We start from the raw sequence: 10,078 nt of genomic DNA, 5'->3' as shown, positions 1-10,078 counted from the left end.
AAATGGGTCAAGGGAAGACTACAGAGGAAAGATCCAACTACATGAAGAAACCAGAGAGAAGATCAGAGAGGACCAGGGGCAAGAGGAATGGAACCATGATCCTGGTAAGGATAAGGGCAAGGCATTGAGTGCCAGACAACAAAATTCAAAACAGTTTGGCCATAAAATAGAAACACACTATGTTTCTAGTGTGCAGGAGGAGAGGAGAAAGGGGATATAAGGGAGGAGGAGAGGCTGTTTTGGGAGGAGATATGGGGGTCCTATTCTGTCTAGCTGCGCACCCTATCCCTATCTCAATCCTTTTCTTCTATGCATGTGTGGGTGCATGTGTCTGTGTGGGCCTGTGTGTGCACTTCCCTAGTCCCCTCCCTTCCCTGACCCTCCCTAAATTCCTTCCTTTTACTTTTTTTTTTTTTTTTTTTTTTTTAGACAGAGTCTTGCACTGTTACCTGGGCTGGAGTGCAGTGGTGCAATCTCTGTTCACTGCAACGTCCATGTCCTGGGTTCAAGTAATTCTTCTGCTTCAGCCTCCTGAGTAGCTGGGACTACAGGTGCGTATCACCACGTCCCCACCAACTTTTAACTGTTTTTATGTGTTCTATTAAACAAAGAATGCTTTATTAACACAAACACACACACAAACTATAAAGAACTAAAAGATTTAAATATCTATGTCATAGTAAACAGGTGCCAATTCAACATCCAGGGTTGGTGAAATGCTTGAAAGAGACTGCTGTGGATTGGATTCTCATGGTGGAGAGAGCATCTTCACAGGTGAAGGGGAACTCAGCTACAATGGCTTTTTAAATTCCCTCTCCAAGGATCATAAGAGGCATTCCATTCAAAGGAAGGTGTGCAATCTGGTACTCTTCAAGCAGGTCAGAACTCTCAAAATCCAATTATTCCTGTTCTCTGATAATCTGATCTTTTATCTAGAAAAATATAAAGACTCCACCAAAAGACTTTTAGATATGATAAATTGGTAGAATTTCAGGATATAAAATCAGTGTACAAAAATCATTAGCATTTCTATACACTAATAATGATCTAGCTGACAACCAAACCAAGAAACCAATCCCACTTATAATGCTACAAAAAATTTAAATACCTAGAAATATATTTAACCAAGGAGGTGTATCTCTACAAGGAAAACTACAAAACACTGAAGAAAGAAATTGTAGTTGACAGAGGCAAATGAAAAAACATTCCATGCTTATGGATTGGAAGAATAAAACATAAAAACCATTATACTTCCCAAAGTAATTCATGGATTCAATGCAATTCCTATCAAAATATCAATGCCATTTTTTCACAGAATTAGAAAAACAATCCTAAAATTCATAAGGAAGCCCCCCACCCCCAAAAAGAAAAGCTGGACACCTCACACTGCTTCAGTTCAAATTATACTACAAGGCTACAATAATCAAAACAGCATGATATTATAACAATAGACACATAGATCAATGAAATAGAAGAGAGAATCCAGAAATCAAGTCACACATTTACAGCCAACTCATCTTTGACAAAGCCAACAAAAACATACACTGAGGAAAGGGCACCCTTTTCAATAAACTGCTGGGAACGAAAAACTGAATCACCATATGCAAAAAAAAGAATGAACCTAGACTCATATTTTTCACCATATACACAAGGATTGACTCAAGGTAGATTACATATTTAATTGTAAGACATGAAACTATGAAAATACTAGAAGGACACTAAGAATAAACTCTTCTAAACATTGGTCTAAGCAAGGAATTTACTACTAGGACATCAAAAGCGCAGGCAACTAGAACCATGGGACCCATAGAAAGTGCCAGTAGTAATTCTGAAAGTGCTCTCAAGAAGCAAAGCCATGACATTACAATAAACAGTTGAACTGCTTGATATGTACTGTAGATTGAGGTCTGCAGCTGCGTTTGCCTACCATTTCAAGATAAATGAGTCCAGCTTAAGGACCACTGTAAAAAAAGAAAAGAAAATTTGTGAAGCCATTGCTGCACTGGGCCATCACGCACAAAAATCTTGTACTTTTTGCAGAATACCTTTTTATCTCATATTCAAAATGCAGCTATTATGTGGGTGCAGGAAAGAAAGGCATACCTAGAGACCCTAATATGATATGAAAAAGTGAAGTCATTATATGACAACTTAAAGCAAAAGGAAGAGGAAATATCTAAAGCTGGATAATTTAATGCCAGTGAAGGATGGTTTGACAATTTTAGAAAAAGGCAGCTTTAAAAACGTTAAGAAAACAGAAGCAGCAGCTTCTTCTAACTAAGAGGCAGCAGAATTTTCAGATACCATTAAGAGAATTATGAAACAGGAAGGATAGCTGCCTGAACATGTTCCTAATAAAGACAGCCTTGTCCTATTCTGGAAAAATAAATGCCAAGAAGGACATTTATTACTAAGGAAAAGAAGCGAACACCAGGATTTAGGACAGAATGGGATAGGCTAACTCCACTCTTTTAAGCAAATGCAGTTGTGTTTATAATCAGGATTACTCTTATCTATAAAGCTAGTAAATCATGAGCCTCAGAGGGAAAAGATAAACACCAGTCTCCAGTCCTTCCATTGTACCTTTAAAAGGCCTGGACAATGAGAACTCTTTTTATGGATTGGTTTTCTCCCTGAAGTCAGAAAGTACCTTGCCAGTAAGAGACTGCTTGTTAAAGTTCTTTTGATTTTGGACAATGCCCCTGGACATTTAGAACCACATGAGCTCAAAACTGAAGTCATCGAAGTGATCTACTTGCTCCCAAATGTGTATAATTTCACCTCTAGATCAGGAGGTCATAAAGATCTCTGAAGCTCATTACACATGATCCTCTATGCAAAGGATTGCCAGCGCTATCGAGGAGAACCCCAAGAGAGAGAATATAATGAAAGTATGAAAGGATTACACCATTGAAGTTGCCATTGTTGTTGTAGAAAAAGCCATAAATGCTGTCAAGTCCCAAACAATAAATTCCTGCTGGAAGAAACTGTGTCCAGATGTTGTGCATGACTTCACAGGATTTATAACAGAGCCAATAAAGGAAATCATGAAAGAGATTGTGGATGTGGCAAAAGAGGTTAGAGGGTGGGGTGAAGAGTTTCAAGATATGAATCTTGGAGAAGTTCAAGAGTGAATAGACACCACATCAGAGGAGTGAACAGTATTCATCCCATGATGAAACCAGTGCAGATGATGGGGAGAAGACATTAAAAAAAAGAAGCAGCACTATAAAACAAATTGACATTAGACAATCTGGCAGAAGGGTTATGATTGCTCAAAACTGCCTTGGGCATCTTTTACAGCACAGACCCTTCTGGCACTAAATCAAAACAAATGGTAGAAGGATTGGTGCCATACTGAAACATTTTTAGAAAAATGTCAGAGGGAAATTATATGTTTTCATAAAGTGACACCATGTATACCTGCCTCTACTGTTCCCCTTTCACTTCCTCCCCGTCTTCTACCCCTGCACCTCTTTTGTACTCCTCTTCCTCCTCCTCAGCTTACTCAGTGTGGAGGCAACGAGGATGAAGACCTTTATGACGATCCACTTTCACTAAATGAATAGTAAGTATATTTTCTTTCTTATAATTTTTCTAAATAATATTTTCTTTTCTTTAGCTTACTTTATTGTAAGAATACAGTATATAATACATATAACATTCAAAATATGGGTTGATCATTTGTATTATTGGTGAGGCTTTGGGTCAACGGTAGACTATTAGTAGTTAAGTTTTTGAGAATCAAAATTACACATGGATTCTTCACTGTGCAGGGGCCCAGTACCCCTAGCTCATTGTTGTTCAAGGGTCAACTGTATATTTGGCAAACTCGTAGAATGTACAGCACCAGAGTGAACCCTAATGGAAACTATGGACTTTGGGTGCTGAAGGGCTAATGTAGGGTTGTCAGGGATAATAAATGTACCAATCTGGTGCAGGATGTTGATAGCAGGGGAGGCTGTGTATGTGTGGGAGTAGGGGGCATGGGGGAACTCTGTACTTTCTACTTGATTTTTCTGTAAACCTAAAACTGCTCTAAAAAATACAACCTATTTTATTTAAAAAACGAGTAAAACATAGAGATCATTAAGGGCAAGAGAAAATCATATTAGCTGAAAGAAATTGAGACTGTCAAAGAAGAGGGAATCTAAAATTTGGAAATTGCAGCACAAAAAAATGCCAACTAGACAGGTTTTCATGTTCCAGGTGATACCTACACAATAAGCAATTTTAGTGCCCAGCAGGCTCTGACACTGGATAAAGGGTTGTTTTCAACCTGGTCCATTGAAGAATTTTCTATTGTTTAATAGGTCTGCATCTCCAAATTTATAAATGAAATCAATGAGTAAATTCTACATGTGTGTGTATAATTTTATAATTGATTTTCAAAAATTGTATAAAATCAGGTAAATTCAATGTATTAGTTCTTACATTTATTAAATGATAAAAATCTACATATATTTTATATTTTTATAATTGAACTGTTATTATTATTTCCCCACATATGGATTCATCATGATAAAAATGACAAGATAAATATTTTTGGAAAAGCAATAGTTCTTACACTTGGAGGGCTTTTTCAAACAGATTGCTGGGCCCCATCCCCAGTTTCTAATTCAGTAGGTCTGGGGGTGGGACCTAAGAAGTTGCGTTTCTAATAACATGTTGCTGAAACTGCTGGTGCAAGATCTCACTTCAAACACTACTGACATGTAGTTTTAGTGTTGAATAACATGATTCCTCATTCATGAGTTATTTAATCTTTATCACAACCCTGATCAATGAACATTATTATTCTCATTTTATACATGTAGACTCTGAGCCTCAGAGGGTTAAATAGATTTCCCAAGTTCACTCAAATAATGTGTCAAAAATAACAAAAGAGAATTCTTTTTTGTACCTACAATTTTCTGGTATCCTTCCTTTGATAGCTACGATTATCTCTAATATTGCATTTGATTGCACTTTATTTCAGAAGGCGGAGTTTTGGTCTACATATTATTTCTTCCATTATTTACAGCAAGTGCTATATTTATGCATAAGTCAAGCCATTTTTATTACTTTTTCATTCATGTGTAAAGCATTGTCTGTGAATGGAATAAAAGCCTTTATAATAATAGACAGAATACAAATTTCAGAGAGGGTGTGGATAACATTTTTATAACTCATTTTAGACACAGTGGCACTTGATTCTGTGTCAAATGTTCATTAATACTACACTCTCTTTATAACTATGAACTTGAATTTCAGAGGTTGAAGCAAAGGAAATTTGGAGAATGAAAGTGAATTAACATTTATTTAGGACTTGCATGAACTGGACACTTTATTAAGCCCATTATCTCACTTTTTAAAAAGACAGAGGGAAATTAGAATAGAGGAAAATATATAAATATGCAGGCAAAATTAAGATATTATTTGTGACAAAGTAAAGCAAATTTTAAGTTTCAATGTATAAAATATTTTCCATGAATGGAACAAAAGCCTTTATAACAATAGACAGAATCCAAATTTCTAAAATATTATAATTCTCATTCAAATTAAGTACTAATGGATCCACACTTTCTGCAATATCACTTTGCAAGGCCAAATTATGCCAGTTGACTTCTGTCTTCAGAGTTTGAGCGCTCTATTTCTTCAAGTCTATAGTTTTACAATTTTAAAATTATATGTATATTCATATTTATTTCCAGGCACTCTGCCTACTTTTGTTCTGGTCTTTCCATGTTTTTTTTTTCTTTTTTCTTTTTCCCTCCTTCACTGCTTGAGTCCAACACAAACGGTTACCTTTCAACGCATGGTTCTGCTCATTATTTAAGATGGAAATATGGCAAAAAAGGCATTTTTCTCATGCTATTTCTAGGGTACCTCAAATTCATCCTTGCTTCTTGTCCAATTCTTATGGAAAACCCAACCAACAGCTTCTGGAAAACCTAACCAGCATCTCCAGCAAAACAAGTTTTAGATTCCGTCGCCCATTTACCATCTTCTCCAGTGAAAAACAAATTGGTTGGACTGTACTGCCATTATGAGACTGTTGTAGCAGCAAATTTTATGGAATAACTCAACCATAATTACAAAGAAAAACCAACATAGCAATAAAGCAATTTCAAAGAGTATTTTTTATTTAGCCCAAATTTTCTATTCTCGGAAAATGGTCATCCTAAACCCAGAAGGGTCAGCACTGGCAGGAGACAAGCAACACACTGCTGATGTGTTTCTTAAAAAGTCACTGTTTTCACAGGAGGACTTGACTCTCGATTGTAAAAAGTGCATTCTCAAATTTTATGAGAACAAAAGTCTCTCCAGAGTGGCAAGAGTGTAGAATATGTTCTTACAAGATGGATCTTCCAGGAGTATAAATGGGTGATTGCCCTTTATACGCAAGGTTTCCACTTGCTTAAGGGAGGCTTGTAGTTTACATATGGACACTGGAAGCACAAGAGCTCACTCTTAAAACAGGAACTTTAGTCTACAAAGAGCATAACGTCCCCCTGTTTGGTCTGGTGGGGCAGTGAGTGTGCTGGTGCCTCTTTCTTTGGTCATTGGCTCATTTGAAGTTCGTGACTAATTGCTTAATAAATATCCAATCACCTTTTTAATGTATTCAACAAATTTTCTTCTTTATTATCCTGACAACCTTTTATTAAACACCTTTTTGGTGTACAGTTGACATTATAAATTTTTTTTTTCATCAGGATATCATTGAAGTTTATAGTTGAAATTTCCTGGTCAATATTAACTTTAAACTTACACTACTTTCTCAATGAAATAGCCATTTTTTGCTTTGACTTGGCACACATCATATATTCAAAGTTTTCATATCTATTTTTTAAATTTTTGCACTTTAATAAGTTCTAGCACAGAAATAACTATGCTGAGACATAAGGATATGCTTGTTCTAGCAGTATGAAAAACAAAACTAGATCCATCTTTTAAAAGGAATACCAGTCTCAGATATTTCTTTATAGCAATGCAAAAACAAACTAATACGACTCAGTCGTGGGATCGTTGGATTGTCTGGCATTGGGTTCCTAGTTACCTCAGTTGCTTATTTTTTTTAATGGGATTATATAAATTGCTATTCAAAGCATCATTTTGAATATTAAATGAGAAAATATTTGTTTTGAGCAAGGCCTTAATAAAGAATAACTCTGTTGTGTACAGTTACTTAGTTCAGTGGCAGCATTGTTTTAATTTATATTTTAAAATTCTATGGAATCAGAATCACTCTAGTATTGCCCTATGTTTCTCTTTATTTCTCCAGACTCCCAATGTATTTCTGTTATGATGCAATTTGACAAGTAACTAACTTGGTGATGGCTAGGAAGGAAGGCAGTTTCTGAGCCTTCCCGGGACACATGGGTCTCTGACAGAATTGGTCCCCACTTTGCTTTAAAGGGATGATAAAGGGAAAGCTGGGCCTTCACAGCCAGGTATGAAAATGTTAGGAGTTGGATTAATTTGGTTCATGGATGTTAGTATGTAAGTGACACTGCCTATTCTCTCAGGGAATAGGATCCACCTATATAGAAACAATTGAGCAGTCCACTCAGTTTGTTGACCTAGTTAGACTTTGAGAACAGGACATTTTGTCCAATATAGCGGACAGTGAGTATGCAGGCCATGAGAAAATTTCAGGTATAAAAATGTAAAAGAAACTTGGCCATTATTCTGAGTCAATGTCCCATAAATGTATGGGTAATGTATTAGGAGGACAAAAGACAGTCTGGTGATTGGAAAGAAGATGTGTCCCTGTTTTTTTTCCTCAAGCCTCTTAGACTCTGCTGGTCCATCTCCTTTAGAGTCCTGTTCCTCTCCCAGAACATTAAACATGGGGGATTTCCAGGATCCCTTCCTTACACCACTGCTCTTCTCACTAAACACACCAGAGTGATCTCATCTACTCTCGGAATCTTCATTACCACCTATATCTCCTTTCAGATATTTTCCCTGACACTCACATTCTTCATTCCAACTGCTGGTTGTATTATTTCTTTCAGTGAGTTTCATGGGCTGTTCAAGTTTAGTGCATGTCAAATTAAAACCTTCATGGTACCACTCAACATATTCCTGTCTCTGTAGATTCTATGTTATCACCATGCATCTATTCCTTAAGTTAGAGTTATCTGTGGGTCCCTCCTTGCCTTCAGCCTCCACATCCATTAAGACCTGATAATTTTACTTTTTATTTCTTGAATCTGCGTCTTCCAGTCTATGTCCAACTTCCATGCATTATCTTTTTTTGCATATTTGCAGTAGATGTCTAACGAGATCCATCCTCCACACAGCTACCAGAATGGCGGATCTGAAATGTAAATCTCATTATTTTTCTCTCAGTCATAAGGTAAAGTTCAAATCCTTAGGGTGACACAAAAAGCCTTCCATGATATGCTACTAACTGAACACTCATGATCCGTACTGGGTGCTCCAGTTTTATTGCAACAGCTTCTGGGCCTCGGCACATAGCAAACTACTTTCTGTATCATTTTTGTTGTTGTTATCTCCTTGGACTTTTGTGCCACTCTTTACATCTCCACCTGTCTAAATCCTACACCTTCTTTAAATCTTAGTTGAGATGATTACTTCCCACAGGAGCCTTCATTGTACTGATTTGCCTTTTAAGTTGTGTTATCATTTCTCATAATTTGGGTTCTTCAGAAGCAACTTATCAGAGAAGAATTCATGGAAAAGTGTTAAGAAGCATTCCCTGGAAAAACCAACTGGGAAATGAGAAAACTGGACTAGTAGGGAAAAGGAAGCAGACAGATAGAAGTGTTAACAAGAAAAGTTCTACAGAGGGTAACTTTGGCTCAGTCTCACAGGGAAGCTCTGAAAAGAAAAAGTATAGGTCACACCTCGGAGTTGTCTTGATCGGAGTGAAGGAGATGAAGCGGTTATAATTCTGCTTCCTGCAGTTATTGTTAAGGGCTACCCTCCAGGACCATGTAAGTTCTCAGCCATTTGTGTAAACAGGCAAATGTGTACTGGCTTGTGTGAGTGAAAGCACATTTCACAAGAGTTGCACAATAATGGTAAAGAGGCCAAGGGAGTAAGACTGGAGCATCTGTTCCTGGATTCAATTCTCGATGGTTCCATAATAATGCCATATCAAAAAAGTGAGGCTTATTTAGCTTGCCACAGCACGGGAAAACATATTCCAAAAGGGACTGTGGGGTATTTCAATAAGAGAGGACGGGGAGGGACTTTTTATAGGGTTCAGGCTTGCATGGAATGATTCTCAAGAGGGTTTAGGGAAGTGGCCATCAGCTTTCTATTGATGCTGTCGAGGAGCAGCAGCGGCTCAGCAGTTGGGTGCCTCAGTGATCTTTGTTTGACAGGCAAAAAAAATGCAGTAGGGTTGGAATGTCATTGATGGGAAAGTACCGATTGACTCAGGAGAAGGTGTTAGTCACTTTATAGCTACAGTGTGGCCTTGGAGTTGTCATACTGAAAAGTGTTTTTTATTGATCTTGTTCAGGTATCATTGAAAACATAGGAGAAGCACAGTTTAATTATCAGCAGGGTTTATTTTCACTTTCTCATCAATCATCCCATTATGAGTTAGTCCATAAATCCTACTATGCAGGGAAGATTAAACAACTAATATATTACTTAACTTTGGAGGTTTATGGTTTAAAGCAATTTCCTCTTAAACAGAAATTCAGACAAACTTGTAATATGTCACAGTTGCTTTATCAGGTGCTAAAACACTCCGGTTTATATTAGGTGGTTACTATCAGGAGACTTTGGGCAGAGGGTTGGGACTGACAATCTGGTTGATGTTGCAGTTGGTGCTCACTTAATACTCTACTACTCTGCGTGCTTGGAGGTGGAGAGAAAAATGAAACATTTATTTTTCCAGATGGGCCACTTTTCCAAAGTTATTTCCACTGGCTTATTGGAGCTAAATTATCATTAAGGTCCCTGCACAAAACAGATACACTCAAATTGAGTAATCTCAAGAAAGTATAATAAAGGGATCAGTTGAAAAGATGTGGGCAAGGGAAACCACATGGGAAGTCTAGAACCCGGAACCAGTGGAGACTCTTATTCCTAGGCACAAAGGAGCGAGGGA

At 37.2% G+C, this 10,078-nt stretch overlaps 1 long non-coding RNA gene across 2 annotated transcripts in view; it reads left to right on the top strand.

Annotated features, from left to right (window-relative positions):
• Positions 1–434: 434 nt before the first annotated feature.
• The window catches only part of LOC135268352 (uncharacterized), a 304,458-nt gene continuing 294,814 nt past the window's right edge, over positions 435–10,078 (top strand). For both annotated transcript variants that reach the window (XR_010336697.1, XR_010336696.1), the window contains exons 1-2: positions 435–551; positions 681–3,568. This is a non-coding gene — a long non-coding RNA (uncharacterized LOC135268352). The remainder of the gene's footprint in view (positions 552–680; positions 3,569–10,078) is intronic.

Source organism: Aotus nancymaae, unplaced genomic scaffold, assembly GCF_030222135.1.
Source record: "Aotus nancymaae isolate 86718 unplaced genomic scaffold, 86718_ANA_hifiasm-v0.15.2.pri h1tg000040l, whole genome shotgun sequence".
In the NCBI taxonomy this organism is placed as follows: Eukaryota; Metazoa; Chordata; class Mammalia; order Primates; family Aotidae; genus Aotus; species Aotus nancymaae.
Note: the sequence above shows the minus strand (reverse complement) of the source record. Positions and strands in the feature narration are given on the sequence as shown.